The sequence below is a fragment of the Microtus ochrogaster genome, chromosome 19 (assembly GCF_000317375.1).
Source record: "Microtus ochrogaster isolate Prairie Vole_2 chromosome 19, MicOch1.0, whole genome shotgun sequence".
Taxonomy (NCBI): domain Eukaryota; kingdom Metazoa; phylum Chordata; class Mammalia; order Rodentia; family Cricetidae; genus Microtus; species Microtus ochrogaster.
The window spans coordinates 9,003,004-9,025,301 of NC_022021.1; the positions used below are offsets into that span (position 1 = coordinate 9,003,004).

The window sequence follows — 22,298 nt, forward strand, 5'->3', positions numbered from 1 at the left end:
CAAACTTCTTATATTCTGCTCATGCATTCTGAAATCAATGGAGTCTCGAAAAAATCATAAGCAAATAAATAAATCTACATCAACAATACAGTCATGTAACGTGGAAACAGGACCACAAATTCCAAAATAATCAGCTAAGATGACTGAAGGTAGACTTATCTTAAACACAAAATTGTGATTATACACACTGAAGTTTTCCACTACAGCTCAGGGAAGATCAGCATTTTAAAAACAATGTGCTTATAAAAAATAAGATACAAATAAAATGTTGGTATAATTAAAATAACATTTATTTATTTATTAAAATAAACTTTCATATAATTTGAAAATTATACAGAGAAACAAAGAAGAAATGTTCCATTCAGATAAAACTATTTATGATTGTCTCTGAATATTTCTACTATATATGCACATACTTATATAAAGAGAATTTCTTTTAAATGAAACTTAGCATTTACACTGAATATGCAAATTTCTATAGCACTTTACTTTAAAAATTACTATTATATCACTAACAATAAAAAAAACATTCTGATAACTTTAATTATTTCTTTAAATTGCGCTATCCCTACTGTCGCTCAGTCATTTCCCAGCTGTTCTTTGAAGGGAAATTAAAATAGTTCATGTTCCTTAAACTCCCACTTCCTGACTTGTGTCTTTTCCATTCCCGTCTGCCAAGCACTTTGCTTGTCCTTTGGGGATCCTTCCCTTGAGCCCAGGTCTTCTGTGTTGGGAAACTAGGAGGTTTATCTAACCATCTCTCCCCTCCCCTTCCCCTCTTTCCCCTTCCCCCTTTTCCCTCTCTCCCACCCCAAACATTCCAATAATAATATGATGCCCTGATAAACAGCAGGTAACAAGTTCCACTTGTTTGCCATTTTAGTTTTCCACCTGCCATCCTCACTGGCTTCCAGTTCAAGCTGTCGGCATCACCAGGCTTGATTTCTAACTTGCCCCTCAGAGTCCATTTGTGCCATTTGGAAACATTCCCTACCACACAGTCACAATGATTGCTAAGAAACACACACTAATGTCATGGTGGCTTTTGCTGTTTCCAGAATAAATTTTGAAATCTTTCCTTGCTAGTGAGGCCCTACACAACCTGATCTTTGCCGACATACTCAGCTTCATTTCACACACATCTACTCTGGCTTTCTGGCCTCGGAGACACGGCACATCCTGTTTCCCCTGTGAAGAGGAATGCATTCACCCCTCCTCTGACTCCTTGGCCAACGCCCATCCATGACTTACTGTATTAGAAATACACAGTGGCCCCTGGTGTGGACAACACTAGAGTTCTGGATCTAAGGCAGGTATCACTTGTTGTTGGAGGCCACTTGTTTGTTCCCAGCTGCTCAGCCCAGAAATAACCACACAGAAACTATATTAATAAAATCACTAGTTAGCCTATTAGCTCTAACTTCTTATAGGCTAGCTCTTACATCTTAATTTAACCATTTCTATTAATTGTGTATCACCATGTGGTTGTGGCTTACCAGCAAGGTTCTGTCCAGTGTTTGTCTCTGGCAGGGCTGCATGGTGTCTCACTGAGTCCACCTTCTTTCTCCCCAGCCTTCAGTTTAGTTTTCCCCGCCTATCTCTATTCTGCCCTGTGTAGTTTTTTATTAACCAGTGGTATTCATAGCATACAGAGGGGAATCCCACAATCATTTTAATAAAATAATTCACAATTTTACCTCTGTGCCCTAGGAGAAAGGAAAATATATAGAAGTCAGTCTTGATCTGATGTTTGGCCCTTGATACTAGCACAGTACCTTGTGTCTAGAAAAGTATGTTTGTGTGTGCGCATGTGGATGTAAAATCAACTATCAGGTCAGGAGACAAAGTACTGGTTACTCTTCCACACAACCCAGGTTTGATTCCATGCACCCACATGGTAGCTCAAAACCATCTCCTGCTGTGGGAAACCCAACACTACGGTCACTGGGCATGAGCTACATACACACATGTGCAGACAAATACTCATATAACAAAACAGATCGTTTTTAAAACAAAACCAACTACCATCTCTGCCTAAATGTGCTGTAGGTACAGAAAATTCAACCCGAGCGGGACTGACCCTGTTAGACACTTTCCCATCAGTTCTGCATCTCTCCCTGGTTAAATGGTCGCCATCTTCATCAGTCCTACAGGAATTACTACAACACAGTAATGCGTTTCTCTCTCCAGCATCAACCTAAACTGCCGTCAAACCTCAGTGTCTACAGGTGATTTCTAGAACAAATAAGGTCCTGTCATTCCCATTCAGACGTTGTAGTCATTCTCCAGCATATGAAATATCACTGCTGCAACATTAATGTGCTACATCACAATTTACCTCCTTGCCTCTCTACTTGCTCCAGTGCACAGAGGTCAGAAGTAACTGTGGTTTAATCCTTTGTATCCTCAAGCTCTGTTAACAGTAAGCAATCAGACAATCAACTATTGGCTGCCACTGCCAGTTCCCGCATCTTTACAAATATCTTGCCATGCTGGTCACTGCTGTGGTTCACAGATGCTACAACTAGGTAAGTCTGTTGAATTACGTCTTTCCTTTGGTAGCCTGAATAGTATTTTCTGGTACCATGGAAGCCAGACAGCAAGGAGGCTTTCAAGTTAGATCCAGCTCCAATCATCTGAGTCCTGTATCCTAAGTGTGTGTCATCTTCAGTAAAAGGGGGTCACCCCTACCCCTGAGAGGCAACCAAGGGCTATATCAATAGTCTATATTGTCCAGGGAGTAGCTTAAACTATCCTGAACAACCATTCAAAAGAAAGTTCCTCATGCCTGGTACTAGGATTTTTGTTAGTCTCTGATTCTTGTGGAGAGAATTATCACTGCAAGTGGCTTAACATCTCTAAGCTATACATCTGCACACACACATAAACATATACATGTATATATACACAAATATATACTCATATGCATTGTGTATAATTTTAGGCAAACATTAAACAGTACGATTACTTGAGGCTTTAGCAAACAACTTCGGTGCTGTCTGTACTCTGTACTGGCCTCCTTCCCTCCTTCTGTTGGAACCCTCCCTCCCCCCATTTTCCTATTTCCCACTTTATCTCATATGTATCTTGATATCCCCCCTCACACCTACTCCAGCCTCCAGCGCACATACATACATACACACACACACACACACACACACACACACACTCACACACTACAGCCCCCAGTGCGCGTGCATGCACACACACACCAATGGTCCTTTTGTACTGTCCTGTTTTCTGTGGTTACTCCATGCTGCATACTCACATCTGAGGATCTGTAGCTAGGAACCACAAGTGAGAGATAAGATGTGGCATTTGCCTTTCTGGGTCTAGGTTACCTCACTAAATATAATCTTTTCTAGTTCCCTCCATTTACCTACAAATTCCAGTATTTCCTTTCTTTACAGCTATACAGTATTCCACTGTATGTGTGTGTATATATATATACATGTGTGTGTATATATATATATGGACCAACTTTAAAACACTGCCATTCGTCTGCTGAAGGACATTTAGGTTGTTCCCATTTTCTGGCAATTGTGAACAGAGCAGCAGTGACCACGGTGAACAAATATCTGAGGAGAGTGCTGTGTGCTCCTTCACACCTATGCCAAGAGGCGGTGAAACTGGGTCACACGTGCATTTACTGTTAGATTTTTAAGGCTTCTCTATACTGATTTCCAGAGTTGTTGCACCAGTTTGCATCTCCACCAACAGTGAATGAGGGTTCCTCTTTCTCCACAACCTTGCAATCCTTTGCTGTCAGTTGTTTTGTTGATCTAAGCCATTCTACCTGGGTGAGAAGAAAGTATGCCTAGGTACTGGAAACCTAGACATTGCCCATGGGTTAATGAGATCGTGAACATGAGAAAAGAATCTACTACAGCCACTTTGCTAAGCCAGCACAGTTCCTCACTACCTTCTAAATGTTATCCTTATACCGCAGATAAGATTCACTATCACACGTCATCATCAAAGAAGCTTTTCTTTACAGCAAGCCACAGAAAACCACAACTGGACACAATGCACAAGCAAGTGACTATGAGGAGCCCAGTCCCAGCAATACATCTGTATCACAGCTCTTGTATCTAAGTTCAGAGAGCGCTGCAGAAGAGGGGCAAAAGACTGGAGGAGCAGAAATACAGGAAGTCTGAGGCAGAACAGTCGCTCCTAAAAATGACTGCATTAACAAGACCAGTACAGCAGCAACATCATGGACTTGTTAACATGAAGGGGGGTATTTTCTTGGAGTCCCACCTCTAGACAAAGAATTACAGGCAAAGAATGACAGCTGGGAGGTGAAGCAGCCTCTCCCAGGGATGTCAGTGCAGGGTGGTCAGCCCTGAAACACACTCACAAACAAAAAAATTTAATCAGCAAACTGTATTTATATATTTGTGTATAATCACATATGCATATAAATGCAAGTACATATGTAACAATAAGTCAATGTAAAAGAGGGTATCAACTGAAGAGTGCAGTTTGGACGTGGGAAGGGCTGGACAGAAAGTACCTGAGGGAAGTTGGAGGGAGGAAAAGGAGGGGGAGGAATACAATTCTATTTCAATTAAAAACATTTTTTACATAGTAACCAGGAGTAGCACTGGTGGTTAACACAATGATGTACACTTAGCACTTTGTTGTTTGTTTTGTTTTCTTTTTGTAAAAATGTGACTTTAATAGGTATGCAGGCCAGCTTGCTAGAGAAGCTGACCAAGATACATTGAGAAGATACAAGTGGCCATCTAGAGTTTCTACACTTCATTCTTTTTGCAGAATATTTATTAAGGTTGCTTAATATACAATTTTCCTTTGACATTTTGGAAGTCCTTTATTGTAAAGATAATCCTTTTATCTGGCGACAAACAGCAGCCACAGCGATCATTCTGGACCTCCACGCTGGATGAAGTCCATTTCTTCTTGAGATATAGGTTTCCTTCTGTACTTGTGAGGTAATGTTTTTAGTATTTCTGCCGTGTCTGGTGGCCCCGGCGCATCAGCAGATCTGGGGATTTGCTTCCTTTAGGATGCTGTGAAATTACAGAGGAGTGAGAGGACAGCCCAGCAGATCTCAAACGTCTGAGGCACTGAGTTTAGGGTTGTCTCTTCTGTCAGGGAACCTTAGTAATGGAGTATGTGGCTTCACTACCTGCACGACCCTGCTGGCGGAAGCCATCTTGCTGCCCATCGTGACCCCCCCCCCCACTTAGCACTTGGTAACTGTGAAATTTGCCATAAAATGCACTATTTCAAAGTTTTCTGCTGATTCTAACCTTCCTATATTATTTTAACCCTTTTTTCCCAAGCAAACAAGTTTCATGGTTCTATTCAGTTTTTGCTTTTATTCTCCATATCCCCTCAGATTTTCCCATGTTATCTCTCCAGCCATAAAATAAAATACCTGCACTAAACCATTTGCACAGTCTACATAAAAGACACCGGAACCAGTCAAGGATGCATACATAGTCATGGCCTCTCCAAGAGGAAAGCTGTGAATTCAAAGCTGAAGCACACTGTCCACCTCACCTGTCAGGTCCATCTTCTGAGCCTGAGCTGTACTGCAAAGCATCTCCCCCCAGCCATAACAATTTACAAGTTTTTGGTTGTGACAAATGACATTTATTCTCTCACAGAAGTTACGGAGTGACTGAGAAATGATTCCTTTAAAAGACAAGGAAGTGCTTAGCCTAGATACAGGGAGGAGGGTCTTGGTCCTGCCTCAAGTGATCTGAAAGACTTTGTTGACTCCCAATGAGAGGCCTCACCCTCTGGAAGAATGGCTGGAGAGTGAGGGGGTCGAAGGTAGGGGAAACAGAAGGAGAGGAGGGAGAGGGAACAGGGATTGGTATTTAAAATAAAAATCGTTTTAAAAAAAAGGGAAGGAAGGGTACATGAGAACCCCAGAGCAACACATTGTGAACAGGAAAGTATATTTTATGAATTAACACCAGGAGAGGGGGTGAAGAAAGAAATGATCAGTTTTTCTCTATATGGTGCAATATATACCACAATCAGTAGGGCTGTCTATACAGGACAGCACACATACCTCACACTCACTAGGCCTGTCTATACAGGACAGCACACACCACACTCACCAGGGCTGTCTATATAGGACAGCACACCCCACACTCACCAGGGCTGTCTATACAGGACAGCACACATACCTCACACTCACTAGGGCTGTCTATACAGGACAGCACACACCACAATCACTAGGGCTGTCTATACTGGACATCATACACCACAAGGACAGAATTTTGAGAACTAAATGAAATAATCAGATCCAACATGGCTGACTGAAAAAGAAAAATTCATACAAAAACTGAGACAAAATAGCAGTGATAAGAGAAGGAAAATGGAGAAAGATCAACTAGTTCTGAAAGCATCCAAAGCAGACTAGCAACCGAGAGAGAGAGAGAGAGAGAGAGAGAGAGAGAGAGAGAGAGAGAGAGAGAATGCTGCGAGATAATGCTGGTATCCTACAAAGATTTATCATGTGTATTGATTTAAGAAAATGCTGACTGGCCAGTAGCCAGGCAGGAAGTAGGCAGCGTGGCCAGACTAATAGAATTCTGGGAAAAGGAAAGGAAGGCAGACATGCGGTCACTAGCCAAAAGTAGAGGAAGCAAGATGAGAATGCCTCACTGAGTAAGGTACCAAGCCACGTGGCTAAACACGGAAAAGAATTATCAGTTAATTTAAGTTGTAAGAGCTAGTTAATAATAAGACTGAGCGTATGCCAGGCGGTGGTGGCGCACGCCTTTAATCCCAGCACTCGGGAGGCAGAGACAGGCGGATCTCTGTGAGTTCGAGGCCAGCCTGGTCTACAAGAGCTAGTTCCAGGACAGGAACCAAAAAGCTACAGAGAAACCCTGTCTCGAAAAACCAAAAAAAAAAAAAAAAAAAAAGACTGTGTGTAATAGGTTAAACAGTTTATAACTATATAATCCTCTGTGTTTTGTTGGAACTGAACATCTGCAGGACTGGATGGGACAGAAACTTCTGCTACAGAGAGAGGTCTGCATCAAAGGAAATCAGTGGAAGGTGAAGGACTCAGCTTCACTAAGCTAGCTCAAAGGAAATTGTTCTAGAATACTCATACTTAATACATCTATGATAAGAATATATTTTTTCTATTCCAGACATTCACAGAAATATAAGTTGTAATATTTAATGAGATTTCATTACTTGGGGGATCTAGAAAAGAAAGGCACTGAGGGTTATCCCTACTATTTAGCTACAAATAATGCCACAGTAAATAAATCTGTGCTTCCTACACTAAGAAAAGCAGTTTAGACAACAGAGATCCTAATGTTAACTTCTAAGGCCATTTCTATTTATATGTTGCTATAAACCTCCTGCAAGAAATTCCTTTCTTAAAATGTAATTGATATTTAATGAAAATGAAGTCTATAGGTTTTGTCCAAGTCTTCATTTATGTTTTCATTTTAAAAAATATACTCTTGGCAAAAAGCTGTATCTCTTTCTTCAGCAAGCACTTATGTCTGTTCTTCCCGCGTTGTTCCTGAAGCAGTCTAGCTTGTACAGTAGAGTAGATAAGGCTCTAGAGCTTTCAAAACAAAGTATGATAACCAACTCTGCTGCAGAAACTCAGAGACCGACTCCAGGTCACAGCAGCACCATGAGGGACCCAGCCCTGTGCCTTCCGCAGTGGCGGCAGCTGCTGAGCTTTCCTGTGTGCTCGGGCTCACCTTCTCCAGGAGTTAAAGCCACCACTTTCTTCCCCATTTCTACTACAGACCCCACCTCCTCCAAGAGCTAAGCCAAACAAAGAGAAGAGTTACTATCTTAACCCAGTCAAAATGACACTTCTCAAGAGGGTCTTCCATGAGCTTACACTGTCCACAGTGGACACTGTGAGAATCCAGGGCCTTCCAACACAGTTTGACTTTGGGCTTGAGTAAGAAGGCCCAAGTCGTCTAGGGGACAACTGATATCGTGTTCTGTATATACAGAAATTTACTTTCACTGAGAACAAAAAAAAAAACAAGACACAGACAAGTGCTTTAAAAAGAGAAGTTTAGCTGAGTGTGGAGATGCATATCCCCCATGCACAGAAGGCTTAGGCCAAGGGATAAAAAGTTCAGGACCAACCATGGCTTAAAGGAAGATTCCAGGCCAATCTGATCTATACAACTACTACTATCACTTGAAAAGAAAATAAGAAAAAAAAAATCGAGTGGAAAGGGAGGGCTGGCTAGCCTATTGTGCCTAAGAGAAAAGGGCCTGCCGCTCTACCCAAGGCTGCTTAGAAAAAGGTCAGTTTGAGGGTACAATGAGTGGAAGAAAGGAATGGCACATGCCTTTATGATGTTAGGGTGAGGTAAATAGGTTAGGGCTGGCTGGCTCAAATAATTTCAACAGATTCAAGATGCAAGTCCTGCCCCTGCTTACCTAGAGCCTGGTCCTTGAGTGTTATCAGCTCAGTTAGAGAGAGGTAGCAGCTCAGTCCGAAAGAGTTCAATAAGGCAATACTAGGCTACGCTAGATAGGCAGCCTTACATCTGAAAGTGCACAAGGGAATCATATGCTACCAGGAGGAATCAGCTCACCCTTTAGGCCAGCAAGACTCCAAAATGCCACAGCTTTATAAGTTACAGAAAATAAAAATATAATTACATACCCAGACTGCACCTCTGTGACCAGAGCTCACACACACAAGCTTGAGCAACAGCAGCAGCCACCAGCTAAACCACAGCTGCCTTCTGCCCTGAGAGCACTCCTCCCTCCACCTTGGGTTGCCACTATCATGCAATAGTGATAGATGTGTGGAAGGAGTCACTGCAAATCGTCTTCCCTTGATTCATCATTTACATCCGAACTTGAAATCGTATCCAAGATCATCAAAACAGTGACAGTATTTGCCACAACTGAAGAAATCACACCATGAAATGAGAATCAAATATAAAAACTGGGCACTAGAAGGTCACGTCTCTAAGCTTTGCAGGTGACAACCAGGAGCTATTATTTGGATGCCTACATTAAAAATACAACCAAAGGAACACAGAAAAAAAAAGATCACACCTCCAGATTTCAAAGGCATCACTAGTATTTATAGTCCAACAGAAACTGACTTGGGGACTACCAAGGCATTCCCTCTCTCCTCAGTTTCTAAGCTTCCAAGTGGGATTCTGTTCTACTTTAAGACGCAATCAATTATCGCTTTTAGAATTCACAATGTGACTTCAGTCATCATTCAGTCCAGCAGCAGTTAAGGCAGAGGAAAATCTTAAACCTCTATATTGATTTTTTTACTGGTAAGAATTCACTGTGTATTCCATGTAAAAATAAAACCAAATCAGGTTAAAGCATATACACAAATATAGCTCATCAACAATAAGAAATTTGCATCTTTCTATATCATTTTCATAATCGCATGCTTGATATTCAAATAGGCTCAGTATTTATCAACCATTCATCATACACCTGACCCAGGAAAAAATAGTATCATTCCACAAGAGAATGGACAGTAAGGTGGTATTTTATCTGTGTTTTAATAAATAAAGCTTGCCTGAGGATCAGAGTGCAGAACTAAGCTACTAGAGGCCACGGAGTGGTGGTGCACACCTTTAATCCCAGAACTCAAGGCTACTCAAGATTGAATCTGTCTAAAAAGAGAAACAGAACTCACACAAAGGTGATCCCAGAACTTGGGAGTCACAGGGCTTTAGTCCCAGCACTAGGGAGGTGAAGACAGGAGTGATATGGCTGGGTGGAGAGAGGAATATAAGGCAGGAGGAGACAAGAGCTCTCTACAGTCTGAGAGCATTACAGTCTGCAGTCATGCTAAGGACAGGATCGCCCCTTTGTTTAGCTGAGCCTTGGTAGAGGTAAGAACTCTCTATGGATTAGCTGCTTGAACCCCAATATCTGTCTCTGGGTTTTTATTATTTATGCTTACAGGACAGACAACTAAAATCCATCACTCCTGAATAACTCAGAATAGACCTAACAACAATATTAAGCCTACACTTGAAGGATGATTGGTCAGAGCATCTGGACATGCTGCTTCAATTCCTATGCTTAATAATCAATCATCAATTTAATCCTTCTAGACAATGTTTGATACTGAACCTAAAATATTTCCAAGTAACTTATTTACCTTCTGAAGAACATTTCCAGCTCAGAAACTATTATTGCTGGGAGAAAGGATATGAACTTATTTTCCCCTATCCCATTTTGCTTCTATTTGCAGTCCTCATGAAAAAATACAGAGTATCCGCAGGCTATTTTCAGTTTGTGAGCATCCATGTTGTATGCGTACATAAGACATAAATGGAGGGCTGGAGGGATGGCTCAGCCATCAGGAGCCCTTGGAGTTCATCCAATGGAATTCTGTTTTCAGCGCCCACATCAGGTGACTCACAGCCCTCTGCATCTCCAGCTCCCGAGGATACAATACTCTGTCTTCCCAGGGCACCTGCACATACATGTGCACACTAACAAGTTCATACACACATAAATAAAACATATATTTTAAAAGACATAAGCAGAACAGAATTTGGACTCCAAAAAGTGAAGGACTGAGCTGGAGCTCCTACTTTCTAATGAGAACCATCAGAGTACAGATATACCTTTAAGGGTTTCATGATAACCCCTCCATAGCCATTTCCTGTCACTTCCAACACAAAACAGGAGATAGAGATAGATACAAGGTCTTCCTCGGGAACTGGCAAGCTGACACGGCTTAATGGCACTTGCTTCTTTTCTTAAGACCCAAGTTAGGTATTCAGCCACCATCAGTGGGCTACTCACAACTGCCTATAATTTCAACTCTGGAGACTCTGAGGTACACACGCAAAAATGAATTTTTTTTAATCTTCCTGATGACTTAAGGGTTGCTCAATGAACTATGGGAAGGAATTCATGTGAGGGAGAGTTTTGTCAATTGCAGCATTCTCCAGAAGAAACTAAAACCACACCTTATACCCCATATGCAGGCAAATTCTCACAGGATCATAGACCGATATATACAAAATGAAAGCGCAAAACAAACGGAACAAAATACAGTGGGATTTGTGACATCAGAGACAAAGTTTTCTGCAGAGCACAGAAACAAGCCAGGAGTGCTGATTTGCATGTTGCACTGTGGTGACTTCACTAGTGAAAATAAGACTTCTTACCAAAGGAGGGGGCAGAGATGAAACTAAGGAGCTAATTACAGCATGTAAATCAGCAAGAAGCTATGTCTCTGATCTTCATGGGTATCCTGCTAAGGAGTGGCAAGGAAACAAGCACATTCTGCAGATATTTATTGAGCAGCTACTGCTTCCTGTGCAGGAGATGCAGCTGCAAAACAAGAGCTTGAGCAAATAAAATCAACAAATAAATTATAACTAATACACTGCATTGTGTTAGATGCTATGAACAATAATACAGCAGAAGAAAGTCCTGGAGCACAACTAAGGGTGGCCACAGCAGCTGGTGCTGGGCTGTGACATGAAGCAGAAGTCTGAGGATGGTGAGGTTCCAAGAGAGAAAGCAGCAAGGAAGCAGTAACAGACACAAGTATGTAAGAGAACCAATTCCCTGATGATCCGAGGTGAGCACGGAAGTCACAATGCTCAACTTGCAAATACCGGACTGGAAAACTGAGGCTTACACCAAGGACCAAGCAGCCATTAAAGGCCCCTGCTACAAAGTCTGACAAAGAAGAGTCCAAATCTTTTACCCACAGGTGAAGGAAAAAACTGCCTCCCTGACCTATCCTCTGACCTCCACGTGTTACGGCATACGAAAACACACATGGTGGGGAGGGGGAATAAGGAAATGTGATAAAAATGTCTTCTCAATACCACTGTCAATGGAGTGGAGGAAAGAGAGTTCACAATAATATAGGTGGAGTGTTCCTTGCCCCAGAATCAGACTACAGGCCAGGAGGAGATAACTCTGCAGTTAAAGGACCTAGGTTTGATTCCCAGCACCCAAGTTGTCAATAACCATCTACATACAACTCCAGTCCCAGAGAATCCCACTCCCTCTTCTGGCCTCGTTGGGTACAAAACACCTATTCATATAAAAGGAATAAAAAATAAAATGAGAAAAAATTTAATCTGAAGTACCCCAAAATATGAGATGTTTTTAGCACCAACATATTTCCATTAACAGAATATTCCATATGCGCCTCATGTGACAACTTAATATCAAAATACAGCTACACTAAAAATACTGTGCAGTCACTTTTAAGGCTATGTGCTTAAAGAACATATGAAAATAATTGAACTTTACATTTTTAAAGATATCTCATATTTACACACAAACTGATAGAAGTTACAGGCAACCAAGGTAGCCACCTGAGGGCCAGATGAGATATCAACAGGTGCAAGTCATGAAACAGATGCACAGAGACGCAACAGAAGCTGTAGTGAGTACTGTACATTAACTCCAGACCTTAAGTACAGTGCATGGAATGACAACCTAAGCTCAGGGCAGCACACAAAGAGGTAGACACCAAGCCCAGGGCCAGAGATGCCTTCTGGCTATACCAATGCTCTACTACTGGAATTTACAACTGAGCACTGCCACTGGAATTCAAGCTTCCTAAATAGCATTTAGTCCCACAATGCCACTGGTCTTGGCACCCACAGAAGCACAATGCTACACGGCCTAAACAGAGCTTGTTCTAGGTAGCAACCTACTGTCCTTCAATATGCACTCTCTCTTCTACTCACGCAAGGCTGCCTTGCTTCCTTCAGGATAGAACAACATTTTTAAACTTCTAATAATTAGTTTCTCCAAAACAAATATCCTCTGCCTGTCTTCCCCTTGTTTTTTATTTGCATCCCGCATATCCTACCAGGTCCAGTATGCACAACACTTCCACAGCACTAACTGAATGATCTAACGTCCCATGACTATGCCAAGCAGTTTCCCTGACACACCCTTTTCCTTCTTTAATTTCTTTTGCACTTGCTCTATGCACCATTCAATTAGCACCTTATTATACTAACACCTCATTTAACCAGCGTCACTGGGAAAGCAAAGTGTGCATCAGAAGTGAGTTTTCCAGACAACATAAGTGTTAATTTAAGAGGCAGAAAAGTAGAGTGAGAACACTGCTACCTGTAGCTACTGATAGACCTAAGTTCAAATCCCAAGCCTGTCACAATGAGCGAAGTCTGCACACCATATTGTAAGAGGGGATATATTGCCCAACCTTCACAAAGTTGCTGGCTTACAGAAACCACATATAAAGTATCTAACAAGCACCCTATAAGCAGAGCTGTAACTACTCCACCTACTATTATGGACTAAAACATTAATTTTACGGAAATACTCATCTACATACTTTTACTAAAAATTGAGCATTTCCTAATGATTCCCTCATCACTCAAAAGGGAAACATTCAATAAATACTAATCAAAGGTCATAACACTAGCATCAAAATTATGGAGCGATTAGCTAACACCATTATGGTTTTTCAACTCTTAACTCAAGTATCTTAGTAGTTCACTAAAAATATCATACATTTGTCCTTTATCTTTCTTCGATGAGCGCAGATGTAGAGAAATGTCACACTCACGTGTTCCTGAGATGGAAGTCCTGCCCTCTAAGGTAATCATCATATCTATCAGCACTTTCGAAACCTCTGACGTCACTAAGCCAACTGAATCTCTGACAACATTCAGTGGGAATTCTCTTCATGCCAAGTAAGAGGAAAGATTTCCTAGCTACTTCCTAAGTTCTGGGCTAAAATGGCTTGTCTACTTCAAGAATTCCAGCAACCATTTTAATAAGAACCTTAAAAATAGGTCAATTACCTTATCCCAATAGACTTGTAATTGATATAACTGTCTTTGACCTCGAAGTTTCAATAACTCCAAAGCAATAACCACATAAATAAGACACTTTTCCTTTCCCTCTTGTTTGCAGATTCTTTGAAAAGATAATATATAATAGTGTGTGTGCATGTGTTATGTGTGCATATGTGTGTTGGTGTGTGTGTGTATGTGTGTATTGGTGTGTGTTGGTGTGTGTGTGTGTATGTGTGTATCGGTGTGTGTTGGTGTGTGTGTACTGTGTGTTTGTTGGAGTGTGTATGTTGGTGTGTGTGTGTTGGTGTGTATGTTGGTGTGTGTTAGTATGTGTATTGGTGTATGTGTGTTGGTGTGTGTGTCTGTGTGTGCGCTGGTGTTTTGTTTTACTCATTTTAGTTATATACAGCTTGGGAATGTAATAGGATAAAATCCTGAATGGATAAGGAGAACTTATGTCCTCATCTCAATTATCGGGTCAGGTGAACAAAACCAGCTGTCTCAGCTCTCAGAGCACTGAAGCACTGGTCTCCAGGCCTCCACACTGGTCCAGAGGATGGTCTTTTAGTCTCCATCTACATCCAGCCAAAAACCATCACTGATAGGAACTGGAAGTCTGGGCACTTAAAACACCACAGTCAAAGTGGAAAGACATACTCAAAACGGTAAAATACATGCATTTCAGAAACTGTAAGAACAATGGCGTGTTACCACCTTGTCTGTGTTGTTTTCTTTTCTTTTTGTGTGTGTGTGTGCTTCTAAATATGAAAACTACAATTTACCATCTTCAAAATAAAGAGGTAAAATTCATGATCCATAAAATACATAAATACTTTCAATATAAAAACATTAAAGGTGAGTGTTCCTAACTGATAAGATAGAGATGACTGATGTTATCTTTGCAGTGTGGACCCACAGGCAGTGAAGGGCATTACCGAGCACTCTGCAGTTCCTCTTATTGTGCCATAAACAATATCTTCATTATTTTAAATAAAACTGTCTTGCTTTTATATGTTCAGATTAAGGGGAATCCCACAAACTGAATTTATTCAATGAAGCTCTAAATCGTATCTACCAGAAACAGTTTACTTGCTTTCCTATTCTGTTGCTTTTCACAAGAATGTCCCTTTTTACAATATATTCAGGACTTGTGGGAGGAATTTAATTATAATTTCAAAAATATTATCTAAAAAGCAGAAAATTAAAATGTCAAATTTTTTAAAGACCTGAATCAATAATTTTCTCATCATTAGAAGGGGCTATTAGAAGATAATTCAACTTAAACTCTTCAACTTAAATAATTTCAAAGGATTTAAACTTATAACATTTTAAACACTTATTAAGTATTGTACCCTTTCTTCATCAAGCAAGATAAGTATGTCCAGAATTCCTCAATAACAGATAATGTCTGATGTGTTATGATCATTTTGATGTTAGTCACAAAATGCAGGGAAAAAAAATGCAGGGAAAAAAAATGAAGGCTCACTAACCTCAAGATTCTACCGAATGGACAAAATAACATGGAAGTCACAGCAAAAAGCAAGCATAAAGGAAAACATAGCTCTCCTGTAATATTAAAACAGCTGAAAAATGGGTCCGTCTTAGTCACAGTAAGTGAAATCAACAACCAGAAAGACGGTACCTGTAGCAATAAAATTAGCTGACAGTGCTCCCATAAGCCCCAGTGACAGCAACGACTTCTGTCTGCATGCAAGCCCCAGATACTAAGTAATACATAATAAAATCTAGCTAAATAGCCATGCATTTTTAGAAAGATATGAAGCCATTCTCTCAAAGAAAGAGGAATCCTTATAGTTACCTGAGGAAAAAAAATCCCAGTTGTATTAGTAAACAGGCATAAGGATGTCATTTTCTGACTAGATCAATACCCCTTGCTTTGTTAAGTTAAAGATACATAAGTGTGCTAGGCGGTGGTGGCGCACACCTTTAATCCCAGCACTCGGGAGGCAGGGGCAGGTGGATCTCTGTGAGTATGAGACCAGCCTCGTCTACAAGAGCTAGTTCCAGGACAGACACCAAGGCTACAGAGAAACCCTGTCTCAAACAACCAAAGATACATAAATGAAGTAGTAGATGATACAGAAACAAGCTACACCTGCTTCTTTGCCTTTTCTTAAGTACACAGATAAAAACAGGTCAATGGTTAATACGTTCCACCGCTTCCATACTGGCAATAACCTAGGGAAATTTAGAGTAGACAATAACAATAACCTTAACTATTTAATGTCTTAAAGAGGTGGCAAACCTAGACTATGATATTCTTCACCTTGGTTAGTCTGCAGTTTGACAGAACTGTCTCCCTCTCTCAGTCTATTCTAACGACAATGGAGCACTCTAATGAGAAACAACTCAAAGTCACTGGTATTATCAAGAGGACAATCAAAATAAAGAGACTATGCACTACACCGAGAAATGCTGCTATCCTGCATATGAGTTCTCAGCCAGCAAAGGAAATGGCTTAGAAAGCCTTGGGAAAGCGAGTAGAAATGTCTTCTTCCTCTTAAACGGGACACACACGAGATGCGTGAAGACGGTGCACAGGGTCAGTGGCATTGTCACCTCCCTGTCAGTAACTGATTTACTGCTGAGACCAAAATCTTTGTCCTTGGAGGAATGTTTTTCAGATTAATACAGAACCTTATTCAAGAATAAATTTGAGTTTATTTGCACATGTTTTCTATAGTTGATCTTAAGGGAATATAAGCATGCTAAACTAGTTAATATAGAAAACTATGTACATATATGGTTTGCTTAGAATACCAGTGAGTATAAGCTCTGTCTCCTACTGGAGACATATATACTACACATATTAAATATACTTATACAACTGAACTTACTGTATTTTTATAACAGTATAAAAAATAGCCCAAATATTCTCAGCTGCATTTCAAACTTTTAATCAGTCATGGGATATATCAAGCATTTATTCTCTACTTTAAACACACAGAACTTTTTCCAACTTGTAACTTACATTTTTTAATTCAAACTTTCAAATAATAAAACAGTTCTTAGTAAGAAACTGACATTTACCAGTTCTTCACAATGCATTTTATGAAGTTTTATCATATCAGAAAACACATGAGGAAAGAAGCCAACTTCCCATCCCTCTACAGTCCCGTTCCCCTCTCAGCACACCCTACACTAGACAAACGACAACTGCGCCCACCAGTCCACTGTGCCGCGCTAGGACCCACAAGAAGAGCTTGCTCTGTTCAACACTGCAGATTGCGTGCTTCCTGCTTTCAGGGTGGAAAAACACAAACTTGGGGTCCCTTGACTACTTAAAAACTCCAGAGTAGGCCCCAGACTAGGGAAGGGCATTCTGAATTAACCCATGGCTTTCCAGAACAAGCTGTGGCTCCTCTCTGAATCTCTCCTACCCTCCCTAAGTGCCCCTCCCTGCGACACAGGCCACAGCAGGATTGAACTTTCTGTTTCTTCACAGGATCCATCTGGCCGCCTCCCAAGCACACACTGTTCCTATGCCAAGTTCACTTCTCACTGCTGGATCCCCACTGCCTTGTACAGTGCCTGGCAAACAGTGAAACCCTGAATAAATATTTAGTGAGTGCGGGAATGGATGGCATAATTTAAACTTTTTTAACTTTGCTTCTAAAGGAGGTATTTATCAGGAACTGGAAAAATGAACAATGTCCATAAGCATTACTGTCTTTTGTCTTCATCCCTCGCGCTTTTTCCATTCTGTTCCCGACCATGATAATCTTATTATTAACTTTTCTTACCTTCTTCCCCTCACTCACACCTTTATTTGACTTTTTTATTGGGGGAGAACATTGTGAAAAGGTTCAGGCTGACCTGGAATCATGCAGTCATGGCTGTTCTTGAACTCCTGATCCTCCAGCCTCCACCTAATGTTGTAAGATTAATGTATATTCCCAAAACTAGTCTTAAAATACACCTTTATTAAAAGATGCTTCAGAGAAGCTGGCAATAGATTCAGAAAAACTGGTTCTTGGACTAGAAGGTGTAGCACCGTGGTAGAGTAGGGCCTAACATGTGTAAGGCCCTAGGTTCTCTCCCCAGTACTGCACGTAATAATACAATAATTAAGTAGCTCTTCTGAAATTCATGATTTTAAGAAGGTTTTCGTTTCTTTGTCACAGTCCTCTCTTTTGTCAGCCCATTATGTTTCTCTCTGGCTGTGTGCTCTGACTGAAGCAAAATAGTGAAATGATTACACACCTATGTATGAAGAAGTGAGACTTTCAGCTGGGTGGTGGTGGCACACGCCAGCACTGGGAGACAGAGGCAGGTGGATCACAGTGAGTTTGAGACCAGCCTGACCTGCAAAGTGAGTTCCAGGACAGCCAGAACTGTTATACAGAGGAGAACAGTGTCGAAAAACTTATTTAAAAAAGTAAATAAATATGAGACTTTCAGAAAACTATGATCCAAGAACTCAAGCACATACAAGAGCCAAGGCTTCTCCATCTTGTGCACCCTTCTGTGGAGTACTCAGTTCTTCATGAGGCCTCACTACATATACAAAATTATCTGTACCAATCATGTTGCATGACAGTAAATATTTTTTAAAAGAGGGTGGATTTTATTCATGGGGCTTTATTCAACTGGGTTGCTCTGTTTTTTTTGTTTTTATTAAACAATACTTCAAAGTTCCCAGGCATGAGTGGATATCTGAAAACATGTAAAAGGTCATATGGTTATTTTTACTGTCTTCCTTCTTGTGTGATGGAGAGATACAACTCATACATCTACTCACTCTAGATAGGAGACCTACAACAGACCAAAGTACAGACAGCACCAAAGTCCATCTTGGTGAACTAATGTACTTTATTGTGATTACTTCCAGAAGCAGAAATGACTCAAAGACAGCTGCATCACGAAGGCCCACCCCAGCATGAATGGCAGCTCACAAAAGCTGAGAAGTTGGAACACAGCCTGCAGGCTGCTCAACAGACTGGAGAGTGTCCTTCCCAAGTGACTAGCAGCTCAGCTTTTATTGCTTACTCTGGCAGGGAGGGATCTAGTGAATCTTGTCTGTTTCAGAGACTTCCTGGAGCTATTTTAAGTTGTATACCTTCCTGGCTAAGGAGCTTCCTACAGGATACAATGTTTTAATCTTGGGAAAAACTGTTACACAATAATGTTCCTTACCTGCATTTCATAAATTAATTTTTCTCATAAAGCATTTGATTTAAACACTGGAAGGCACAGCAAGCAGTTACTAATTTAGTTTTCTTAACTATACCACAATCATTTCCCAATTATCTCTTGGAAACGATCCATTTATTCTAATCTAAGATTCAGAAAGCTTTTAAAAATCAATTGACAAAAGTTAACAATGTAACCCATCCTAAAATTCATTTTAAAAATTTATACACTGTCACCTTCAATGTCTAGCTACTAAAGGAAAAAAATCCACTTATTGGCTTTCTTTCCCATACCCTACAGTGACCCATTATTGTCATTCTTTAATAAAACTTAAAGTACAACAAAGTGGAGCATAGCAATAACAACACCTGTCACAGTTCCCACCAGAAACCACATCAAGTAAGACCAACCCTATCTCCTTGCAGTTAGTCTTTTCTGCTTGTTCTTTCTCAAGGAAATGCTTTCCATTCCTGACATCTCTGTTTCTTTGCCTTATCTCCACTTCCCAAAATATTAATACTGATTGGGCATGGTTATGCATGTTACTTTAATCTCAGTACTCAGGAGGCAGAGACAAAGGCAGGTAGATCTCTGTGTGTTCCTGGTCAGCGAGGACTATACCTATATAGTGAGATTCTGTCCAACAAGAAAAAGAAAATCAACAACAGGAGCCCACTGCATGCATGCTAACTGAGGAGCTTACTCCTTTGGAGCTTTTCTCATTCAGGTCACAGAAGGACTCATGATCCTAATATCCAGTCCTGTTTAACATCTTACTGTCTCTTCCAGACCTGGCCAAGTTAGCCCACACCTCCCTTCTGGAAACTCCCCTCTCGACATGTGATGCCAAGTTTTCCAAGGTCCCCTCATTTCTGTTTGCTGATCTTGTTCAGTCTAAATCTCAATCTCTTGATCTACCTGACTTTTAAATATTCTCCATGGCTTATCTTCAATTTCCTTTTTCCCTTCTGCATTTCCCCAAGAAAGCATTCCCTTTCTCCTGTCTTCAAATGAAAAATAACAGAAGGACACCCAGGCCCTAGAAAAGGCCCAAAACTAACCTACACTGGTAGAAGTCGAGCAGGGCAAGACATACATGATCTTTTTGAGCTTTTTTCTTCTTATGGGTGCTTATTACACCTGTATGTTGTTGGTAAAACTTCATCAAGCTAAACACTAAAGATAAATTCATATTTATGTTTGAATTTCATACTCCATGAAGTCACTGTTAAGCGAATAAGCTAAACCTGGACATGGAGCTAAACCAACTCTGTCAAGTGTGGTTTATGACAGTCTTGGTTTCCTTCATTAGCAACATGAAATCAACTATGAAATCAACTATCAGAAGCATCTGGCACAATACTCGAAACACAAGCACTTTCTGCTTCTAAATAGTACATCTCTGCCCCATCCCTTCTCAGCTCTAGTACCTCCTCGAAGTCCTACATACACAATTTCCCCCAAACTATCTTTGGGTCTGAATGAGTGGGCAGAGACGGCTGAACTAACTGGTGTGACTTAGGAGTGTTCAACTGAGGCTAACACAGAACAAATGGTGCACTCCAGTTTTTAATAGATAAAGAAATAGATAATAGGAAGCAGGACTAATGTAATTCCCATCTCACAACACATAAAAATATATACCCAGAGACATTTTTAAGCTAATTTTAAATGCTACTTTGGTAGAAATGACTTTTGAAGCTCTATTTCCTTAAGATTGTTCTACACAAAGAACTGGGAGGCTTGGTTCCAGAGTTAAAAACATAATCAAAGCCTCAATATTGTGTTGTTTGCTTCCCTTGTCTCCTGAGATCACTGGAGCTTCCACCCTTCCACAGACCTGGGAGGCTTATCTCTAAGGACTGTGCAGCACCGAAATTCCTTGACCTCTGGCACCAGAGGAGAGCAGCAGCAGCAGCCCCAGGCTCCTCCCTGCTGGCTGACAGTGGCAATGGTCCTTGTCAGAGCACAGCTCCGGGAGGCTGGCCTTTCCAGCGACCATAGCTTTCCCTAGATTCTGCTAACTGTTCTGACTGAAGCACTAAATTCTTTCTAATAGCTGGATTGCCCCCTCCAGGTTTTAATCCTGCACATATCTTCATTCAACACTTTTCAGTATCCCTCTGAGGAAGCCACAGTGCTGGGCCCAACACTAACACAGGAACAGCTAGTCAGCTGTCATTGTCACGGCACCTGCTGTATTATCAGTTTTCATATGGGTGATATCACTGCTTTAAAGAACGGCCTCAACTTCTTTTAATGTTTCTGGGAAAACTTGCCTATATCTTCCCCATCTTTCTGGCCCTGAATACAATTCACATAACTTACTCAATACAATCTGAATTCAAAATGAATTAGCAAGGTTTACCCAAAATGAACTGAGTACTGCATATTATGTATATATTTGTGTGTGATGGGTATTTTATGACAGGCATCAAGTTTTTCCATGGCAATCTTAAATGAAGGAATAATAATATCAATCACTAAGTTTAATTCAGGGTTTAAAAAATGTATACTGAAACACTGCAATAGTTTCCTATTAACTGCCATTACTTTAAATGATCTGATATAATGTAATCATCTCATAATTTTAATCTAGTCATAAGCAACAAAGAGTACATAATGAAAAAATAACAAAGGAATTGTTTTTATTCTTTCTAGTAGCCATTTCCAGAGAAATTGTTGGTAATAGACTTCAGTATGGTTGTAATACTTCTGAACCACATGGGCCTGTCCAGAAGCCCTTGTTCAAAAGCAAACAAGTAAACATATCAGCAGGAAACAAGTTCATTGGGAGAGACAACAGATAAAGGAAACTCATAACTACAGGTGGGTATTTTTTCTAGTTATTATATTTTCCTATTTATTTGTGATTCCAAAGTTTACCAAGAAAAGTCACTTAAACAGTTAATTTGTCAGTGCTACACAAAGAATGAAGCCTGAGCTCCTAATGAGTATCTTCCTTTTTATAAGCATTATATCCAAGATGGTAAGCCTCAGATATCAGCTAAAGAATATGAGTCTATCCACCCTTTTAGCAGGTGTAAATTGCTTCTAATCTTCCTTCAACCTCTCCTGTATTTTCTGTTAGTTCCCATTCCAACTAAAAATCATGGCTGTATATCAACAGAACAACCCAAGCATTCTCCTGCTTCCCACCCCAACCCTGTATCACTCACATTCATGTTTCCCCTCTCCTGGGTCAAACAAAGAAACACACTGAGTAATAATGGTTAAAATGAGCACCACAGTCTGGACACAGGGTGCACAATTCCCTGAGTTTCCTCAGATGGCATTTAAACCTCTCTGAACACTCCATAGTCTGGACACAGGGTGCACAATTCCCTGAGTTTCCTCAGATGGCAT

The 22,298-nt window shown here is 40.6% G+C and overlaps 1 protein-coding gene and 1 pseudogene across 4 annotated transcripts in view; both read right to left on the bottom strand.

Moving 5' to 3' along the window:
- Ssbp2 (single stranded DNA binding protein 2) overlaps positions 1–22,298 on the bottom strand; it is a 257,999-nt gene that overhangs the window by 223,427 nt on the left and 12,274 nt on the right. The window lies entirely within an intron of this gene.
- On the bottom strand, positions 4,671–5,198 carry LOC101986858 (annotated as a pseudogene).